Source organism: Pomacea canaliculata, linkage group LG1, assembly GCF_003073045.1.
Source record: "Pomacea canaliculata isolate SZHN2017 linkage group LG1, ASM307304v1, whole genome shotgun sequence".
NCBI lineage: Eukaryota > Metazoa > Mollusca > Gastropoda > Architaenioglossa > Ampullariidae > Pomacea > Pomacea canaliculata.
The window spans coordinates 32319245-32326247 of NC_037590.1; positions in this window are offsets into that span (position 1 = coordinate 32319245).

The window sequence follows — 7003 nt, forward strand, 5'->3', positions numbered from 1 at the left end:
TGAACCCATTTCACTCATACTTTTTCCTGCTCCGTCTAATTATTTATATCATTTGCTGACACCATTTGGTGAACCTATAGTACCAGGATCCGCACTTACCTTGCATAAAGAATTTACCTTATTCAGCTTTTGGTAGACATTTTCTTACCCCAGGAACATCCTGTTAATAGGTGTTCATAATTATCTACCTCTGTATAACTTTTAACTTTCTTTGTTTTGTTTTGTTTCATTCCTTATTATTGTGATGGTCTACCTATGTAGCATATTCTTCTATTTTAAAAGATAAGTTTTTTTACATATTGTGTACACATTGTTTGCCTTTTTTTCGCGCTTTTGAAAATTAAATTCTTCCCTACATTCTGTTTTTTTCTGCTGTAGGCGGTCACTCTAAATCCGTACCAGGCAAGCATTTTCCCGTCCTGAACTCGGACACACACACATACATATTATATGAATATATGAAGGATCATTAACGTGTTGAAAGCTGTGACCTTTCAATGATACCATAAGTATGAATTTATGTCAATCCATGTGTACTTGAAACAAAAATTCCTAACGAGGTTTTGAGACAAACTAAGAACATTGGTATTTTTATTAACTCGCCAGCAATGTAGTTTTGCCCTCTGGCCATCCTTTGTTATATTTACAAGGAATGTCTGTGAATCATAGACGACGGACAACCCTCACACGACTGTGAAATGCTCGTATCTATTTTCGTTTAAATCGAATTTATTGTTCAGATGTTGAAAACTTAATTATAACAAAATTAACTGTTAAACAGTCTGGAATTACCGAAATGCCAGCAAACAGCGAATGATACAAGAATGTGAGCAATTACTGAACTAAGGAATAAGGTGGTGTGTAGAATTGTGATGGCTGCAAGCATGGTAATAAAGACATTGCAAGACATGTATTGACTGAGGCAAAGGATTACAGGGAAGAAAGGATAGTGTGCAAGTCTATAGTTACTACCACTACAAATTTGTATTTTCTAATCATACAAAGAATCGCAATAAATGAATAGATGAATACAAAATAAGTACATTGCTTGCACTAATGCAGTTTCATTCCTAAATACTTTTTTTCTAGTCCAAAGTTTTACCCTAACTAGTCTGATCAAACTTATAGAGAAGACTATGGTAATAAATATTTCTGGGAAAAAGGCTTTCTTGCTTAGAAATGCTCTTCTACAGACAGGGTTCTGCCGATTATGGGCGCTGGACGAAACAGTTTGAGCACTCTTTCCATCACCAACAAACAATGACAACACATTTATCAACAACTTTGTCTGCTTCTATTCACCACATTTATGGATAAAGTTGAGTAACTCAGCTTGCCCACCGGCCTTATCATACAACACTATCCCCAGAATTTATACATTCCCCCGCCATTTCTGTGCCCCTCCCTCTCCTTCTTCCCTGCCTCCTACACAACCGCGTAGTTCATCCAGTAGTTGAAGCAGCCCTCCATCAGTTTCGAATTTTAATGACAACCCTAAAATAATAACACAGCATTAGAAATGATAGAAGATTATGTTTAAATGATATAAATGGAGGGTGAAAAATGAAGTTTGGGCAAGCCAGAGACACCGTGACTACACCACAACTAGCCTACCTTGAATCTTTACCGTCCTGCGGAGCAGTTAAGGGTTGATCTACCCCAGGCCACACCTCTTCAGGCAGGAACGACGACTCTTGGCCTTCTGTGAGTCATTCTGGCAAGTCTTTGGAGAAGCCTTCAGCTGAGTCGAGAAGCCGTTTGCTTTCAAGATCCTTTGTGGTCACGGTCGTCATAAACATTGTTGCGGTGGGTCTGGTTTTGATTTTCACGGTCACTTATTGTAATCCAGTTCCTTATGACATACCTTAGAAGCAGGCAGGAGACGACCACTCGATTCCATTCCGGGTTTTTGCTCAGCAGAAAATCCATTCCTCAAATAGGTTAAACCTTGGGGAAAACCTGATTCTCTTTTCTATGATGTGTTGTCTCTTTCCGAACAGCTCTTTGCGCTCCCTGCGTTGACTACAACAACTCCATGCATAAAGATCTGGACACGCAAATGTTCATAACGCTGGCAAGAAGGTGATCACGGACTCTCTATATCGCCTGGAGCTTTACACAAGTGTTTGCATTTAAACCGCTTGATTTGCTTTGAAGTTGCCGCTAGCCCAGGAAGATAGTCAACGTCCCTTTGATGCGCCGCCTCGTGTAATGGCGGCGTCAGTCCTGCGCTAGAAAGTGACTCATTTCGAGTTGCTGCCCCTGTTGTCTTTCATCCACGGTACTTTTTTCATGGACTGTAAAATGAAAAAAGAAGAAATGAAATGAAAAAAAACTGCATAACAATTTCACAACTGGCCGGTCCGCTTGCAAGGCAACGAGAACTGTGTCCTCAAGTCATGGGTGACTCGGCACCATTTTGTTTTGTTGGTGGACGTCCGTGTCTTCAGTTTTCTGAGGCTGGCATAAAAACAGGAGACCTGATCTAGCCTTATCGACGCACCGTCTTAATTGCGCTCCAAGCAATTATCTCCGTCATCAACGTTGGCTTTCATCTTGCAAAAGATGAAATAAAGATGTGACGGGACGAGGAGGCGTGAAGGTCCTCTGGTCCGCTCTGGGAGAGACACGCCCGGCGGAAGATCACAAACGATTTTATGTAAGAAGAGAGACCAACATATTTTCCGCGTTTAAAACAAACTTTTTCTCTTTCAGAGTGTAAATGATCAAAACTCGTTTGCAATCAAAACAGGATAATTAATAACTAACATGTGTATGTGCTGCTTTTCCACCCTAGTGCAGAACACTTGGCATTTCATATTTGTGTGCTATAGTTTAGTGAGATGAGAAAGTTGTAGGTCCTGGAGAGTTACTAACATGTCTTGCCCTTACATTTGTCATTAATATTATGTAACAGAAATGTTCTGTTCGTTCCTATATGCTGGGGATAATTTGTATTCGGCTTGAGGACTTCTAAGTTTCTTTCTGGAACATTGACATTAATGGTACTCCTTTAAAGAAGTAAAATGAGTAAAGATCAATTATTTTTACCTGTGTCCACGTGTGTCTCACCTGAAAAGTGTTCACGTTGTATGTCAAGGTGTCGTCTGTCCACATCACTCACTCTCTCTTCTTCTTCTCCTCATTTTACAAACGATTGTATTCTGCACGTTATTTCAAGCCCGTTCTTAATATGTAGGCTGTATTTTTATGTAACCAATATTGGAGAGACCCTGCGCACACTGTAACAGAACACTTTTTTTTATTATTGTTTGTTTGGATTCGGATTTTTGTTTTGATGAGGGGATGTAACTGATGCTGTCGTTTAATGCTGGCATTCAACTTCTGTCCTCGTTCCCGTGTAGGTGTTTCACTGATGTCACTACATCCAGGGATGATTATTTACATCCTCTTCTGTTCCACCTTCCCCCATCCCACCATCTGACATCAGTGTCGAGGTTCTAAATCATTTGTTGTTGTTCGCTGTCAGTGGCAGTAGACAGACGACAGTCAGTCTGCTCTCAAAGACCTCTGACATCCAGTCTATAATGTTGCTGATTGTAAGGAGAGATAATACATGGACTCTGCCGCCGGGTTTCGCAACACCCGGCCTTTCCACTTTTATTTTTCAGTGTGTCAATAGTACCTGTGGACTTTAGTTGTCCCCACCAATGTTTAATTACGGGTAGGTAACTCTGCAATGTTTCTGGGTTACTGGCCCTGCTGTGCCCTCTGCTCACCAAAAGATTTGATCAGCACGAGGCACCTGAGGCATTCATGTTATGTACAAAGAAAAGTAAGAAAGAGCCTTTGAAATTAAGAGCTGCTAAAGTCACCTGGCCGTAGAGTTTGTGAGAGTTTTGTAAAGGGCTTTCTTAATCGGACACATTCTGATTATAACGCGTGTTTTATATTTTATTAGTACTGTCATGTACATTTGCTTCAAACATATTCATATACTTGCCAAAATGTTTCCATAGAAGTGAATTCATACTTGTTGCAAAAACAAGAGAGCACAAACATATATATATATACTGAAATTAGGTCTTATTCCCCTTGGCTTTAACTCAGAGCAGTACTTTCGAGAAATCTGAAAAGGCTACCCGTTTAATTGTTTTGTTTGTTTGTTTGTTTGTTTGTTTGTTTGTTTGTTTGTTTGTTTGTTTGTTTGTTTGTTTTGTTTGCTTGTTTGAACATAAAATTCCAAGCAGGAGTAACGTTCTGGACTAGCTATTTTACACAAAATTTAATTTCTAAACCTGGGTAACGCTCGTGGTTAGTGTGGAGTGTGGAGGTAAGAACTAGATACCAAATTCTGCCTTCCTTCACTAAAGTGGAGGCATCTGTTTTCTTCTGACTGTGACTATCCTTTGTTCAGTGTCCACTTATTTACTCCTGCATTTCTACAAACATTTGTATGTTGAACTCACATCGACCGCGACCTCTGAACCTGCGACCCAGACATGTGACCCAAGTAACTTTAGAAAGGAAAGACTAGCCAAGAAAGTGTATTTATTATAGAAGGTCGTACGAAAAAAATTAATTAAAAATATTTGGCATAAGAAATAACAATTATTTTGTAAATAACGCAGAGAGTGTGGCGATGTGATTTGCCTATGGCGGGCGGACAGGTGGAGTTAATAAAATCACGACCCCTCGCCCCGCAAATATGGCAGGAATTTTCGTTTAGTACGTTGTTTTGTTTGTTTATTTATGTACGTGATGCTACATAGTTTGAAACAGTGATATAAGGAGCAAAAGTTATTTTCTAGTCCTTAACAAAATTTAAAGAAGAAAAAGACAGGCAGACAAACAGACAGACGAAGCAAGCCGGCAAACAGACTTTTGCTGTCTAAGATTGTGAGTTTGTGAACACTGCTTTCCAGACGATGGCGAGTGGAAAGGTGGGTCGTTAGGTGCCAGATAAGTTATGCCAGAGTCCTCAGGCGGGCCCAAACGGAGGCGTCATTAATAACATCTTCAAACAGTCGCCCGTATCGCAGCCAGAGCCAACGGTAAGTGCGAACAGCTGCAACACTCCGTCTGAAATAGCTCATCTTCTGGGAAATGGACTTGTTTACTAGTCTCTCGTCTTGTTTTCCCTCTTAATATTTGGCATTTTTATGATTAAAACATTTTTGTTGCTAATTTTTGTTTACGTATTGTTGTCTTGCTGCTTTTTTATTTTGTTGTTGATTTTTTAAAAATTTTATTATCGTTGCCATCACCTTTTCTTTGTTTGTGTTGTGTGTGCTTTTAGTCCGTTAAGTTTGTTTGCTTATGTTTGAGGTAATGTCATCAAAGGAGACTTTTTGTTGGTGCACTAGCCTGGCTTCCTTTGTCAACTATTTCAGTCGTGTGTCGATGTGTAGCCATCTTAATGTGTGCACTAAAATGTTTGGTTTGTCACATCACGTGACCGATGCAGTAATAGAGACTTCGTTAGATTTGCAAATGGATGGGTGGAGAGTAAAGACCGGCGTAAAAAGCGTTTATAAACGAGAGGAAAACGAGCAATGAGTGTAAATACATTCTGTGCAAGTACAAATTTTTATTTTCCCAGTCCCCTGGTCCCTTTCAACCCTGATGGCGGCTGCTTGCCTGCGGGCTTTAATGATGTAACGTGCGGCACACTGGGTAGTCGGTCTGTGTACGCGGTCTATGCTGTCGTGTATGAGTTAATCTGTGTAGTCAGTCTGTGTAATCGGTCTATGTTGTAGTTTATGAGTTAATCTGTGTAATCACTCTATGCAGCCATTTTATATATATATAGTCGATATGTGTACTCAATCTTTGCAGTCATCTGTGCAATTATGCTGTCAATCTGTAGTCCCCATCTTCACCCCCTGATAAAAAAGAAGAAAAAAGAAGGAAAGAAGAATTTTCAACATGAGCTGTAAAAAAATCATAAGACCGATGTTTTTCTTTCCAGATGCGATGCATGGTGATCTCCTGTCTTTGTGTGAAGTCAAGGATCACCGACCACTGTTTCGCTTAGCACTATCTTTCTGTTGTCTCTGATCCTTTCAGCCCCCGAACATTTAGCTCTCGGCATTTCGTCGTTCTAAGATCAAACTGCAGTACACTAATCTCAGCATGTAATAATAATGATAATAATGATGATAATAATAATGATGATGATAATGATATATAATAGCGCCCTTTACAGCTGAGCTCAAAGCGCTGTACATACGCACAAACGCACAGAATATTACAAACACACGATGTCACACTCGATGACTGACAGACGTTTCCCTTCAAGCTGTCTCACTGTTCACTTTGATACAAACAAATCAAAGCAAAATAATTGATCAGATATAAAGGCCTACATGAATACATATATTACCAGCATAGCATGTGCTGTATGTCCGTGTGTAACGTGTGCTGTACGTCACCTCTAGGGTGTGATGAACAGAGTGCCTGTCACTAAAGCAAGGAGGTCGTGGTACATCTTTCTCTCTCTCTCTCTGGATTTAACCCCTGGGGTGATTGTCGGTGACTTTCTCGGGGTTTCTGTCATGAATGTGCGAGATTTGACATACAGCACGTGATGTATTGTTACACATAGTGTGTGTTGTATCCACGAGTCGTGTGCAAACGCCCCTGTAAAGTTCGCACTGAAAGCCAATTACTTTATCTACTATGCTAAAAAATTCGACAAAAGAAGAAGAAAAAGAAGAGTTACCAATTAAGGTATTTGAAATACTGTATTGGTCGCCACGGGGAAAATTTAAAAATGCTGCACGCATGCGTAGAAGAAGTCCGTGCAAGGAAACTCAATTTGCCCCGCCATCCTTTTCGTATCATCAGTGTGCAGTTTGAAATTGTCCGTATTTTCAGGTCTTCTGTCGATGTGAATATGATTTTTTTCTGCTTGTCTAGATACACCGATTAAACCAAAAAAACCTTCTGCTTCAGCATTCAAAATTATTGGTTGTATCATATAATTACAAAACAAATAATTCAATAGTACATATTACACAAACGCACATTCATATTTATA